The sequence below is a fragment of the Penaeus japonicus genome, unplaced genomic scaffold (assembly GCF_977035675.1).
Source record: "Penaeus japonicus unplaced genomic scaffold, GWHDUDI00000001_assembly GWHDUDI00000001, whole genome shotgun sequence".
In the NCBI taxonomy this organism is placed as follows: domain Eukaryota; kingdom Metazoa; phylum Arthropoda; class Malacostraca; order Decapoda; family Penaeidae; genus Penaeus; species Penaeus japonicus.
In genome coordinates, this window is record NW_028234403.1 from 16969362 (window position 1) to 16971861 (window position 2500).

General features: G+C 35.7%; 1 protein-coding gene across 1 annotated transcript in view; it reads right to left on the reverse strand.

The window, feature by feature from the left end:
• The window catches only part of LOC122262929 (kelch-like protein 26), a 23148-nt gene that overhangs the window by 19527 nt on the left and 1121 nt on the right, over positions 1–2500 (reverse strand). The window lies entirely within an intron of this gene.

Below are 2500 nucleotides of genomic sequence, written 5' to 3' on the forward strand. Positions count from 1 at the left end.
AGATTTTTTTCCTACTTTGAAATTCATATGTAGATTACCTATGCAGCAAATAAACATCCATATAGCTTATACTGTTAACAGTTTAATCAAACTCTTCCCTCATCTTACCACTCGTTCACGAATTTCCTTTGTACAACTCGTGTTAATGACGGGCGACGTGTTTTTTTGTCATACATGCCGTTGGAGCTCTGGCCTGACGACGGGCGTCATGATATTCGGGGATTTTGGATCACTATGTTATATTATTGTGCTATGAGTAATGAGTGACTGATGATGACAATTACATTCAGGATTATAAATGTTAAGCAAAATGGGTTTCACAAAACATCCAAATCCTAGATGGCACCACTTTCCTCTAGCACCAGCAAGAGAGAGAGCCTTGAATGCCACCCATCTACGGTCTGTAGCAAGCACTATCTTTATAGAGTGATGACACATAGCAAGTTGATGACCTCTTGCTCTAAAGTACCACAGATGATGTATGTACATGCAGAACGAGAGGAGGAAGGTGACTCAAACCATGCCCAATATCTACAATGTGCCCCTGTGCCAGAAGGGATGCCTTTTACTGTGGCACTCACAGCCATATGCAAAACTTCCCTTCCTCTTCCCTATCTCTTCATGTTATCTTTATTGTGGATGGTTATATGTTTTGTATTCCTTTATGACAGCACACAAATACAAAAAAAAAGTTGCTTTTTGTCCTCCTATAAAACAGCAATACTTCTATTATATTGAGTATGAAGAAAAAAATGAGCTGATATGGACCCTGAACCACAATTTTAGTCAACTGCAGAATTGATAGAGCCTGTGATATGACAGATATAAGTCTATAAATACAGTAAAACACACACAAAAAATGGCTCAAGCTAAACAATGTGCGACTAAAAGGGAGTGGGAAAAGTCAAGGTATGTTGCTGAAGCTGCCTCGCCCTAAAATAAAACCCATTCTGGAACCTGGGTAAGCAAATCTATCCCCCATCGGCAATGGGTTAAAGACATCTCACAAATCATAAAACAATAAAAACACAGTACCATAGACACACATAAGATGTTTAATTATTACGAAGACAACGCTTATACCAGCATACTCATAACATAAAGCAAGACCTTTTGATCATACAATGGATGCTCCTGTGAGGTATATGGCTTTGAAGAGAAAAAATAAATATTCAAACTGCTAATAGCATTTGGTTATGCATCTATATACCTACTCTCTTTAGGCAAATTTCAAACCTTAAAATAAAGTATATATGTATTTTTTTAAATAAGATGAAGAACCCACATCTAATATTCTCACTAAAGAATTCATTTTTGAAATTCCAGTGAAGTTTATAGTCTTGCCTAAACCTAGATGACCTGAACTAGCTTCTTGGAAAACTAGCATTTACTATTGTATCACTGACCCTACTACCATTAGAAACCAACTGAGCCTATGAGCTGCCATCACCGCAGTACGTTTACATTTGAAACATTATCAAAGTTCATTTAATAGTAGCTAGCAAATGCACGCAGGCTAATTTGCAACACAGATGATATGTATAATCTATTAACATTAGACAGTCCAACAGACAACCTAGAAATGAAATGCAAAAAAATGTTCTGAGTGAAAAATATAACTGATAACAGGAACATTTATATAAAAAGACTACATATACAAAGAATGGAAAAGCAAAATGACACTTGATACTCAAGAACAAAAGAAAAGTAATTATGAGAAGAAATGAAGAGATATGCCTTTCTAATTTTCCTTTCTCCTTTTACACAGTACGACAAATCACAAAAATACATCAACCAATTCCTAAAGAATGAAATATATAGCAAAGATTTAGTAAGATAACATTGATATAAACCACAAAATTAACAATGAGGATAGCCTTCACTGTATATCTATTCTCATTATATATGTTCTGGATGTTGAGTTCATCTATAGATGATAACCAATGAAAAGCACCTCAAATCAACAAGCCAAGCATAAGCAAGGACAGTGTCCTATTGCTTATTGTTCAGGTCATCACAAAGTTCAACTTTTCTAAGCAGTTCAGAGCTGTTTATTTTTATCAAGAAGACGTGTGAGTGTTTGCTTTATTGGTTCCAATATCCTTTGATGACATGGGATGTACACTGACAATGCTACCAAGAGATTTATCATCAAATAAGGAACCAGTTCAAGCTCTTTCCTACCAAAATATATAGGTGGAGGATGTTTACCTTTTCACTGTTGCATCCTTAGGCCTGCAATTATGTGTGTGCAGTATATCATGTAGTTGAGTGAACCATTAACCCACTGGCCGCGGTATTAATAAAATATGTATACAGTCATGTGGCAGGTTTATGTTGTATGGCACGGTGCCATCCACGTTTATCTTATTTTACAGTTGGCAGAAATATACTGCATTCACTAAATTGGAGAAAAGGTTTGTGTTAATATAAACATTAGCTTTGTTCTAATCCCATCCAATGACATGAAAACTTATCATTCTTCTCTGTGAAAGTCATG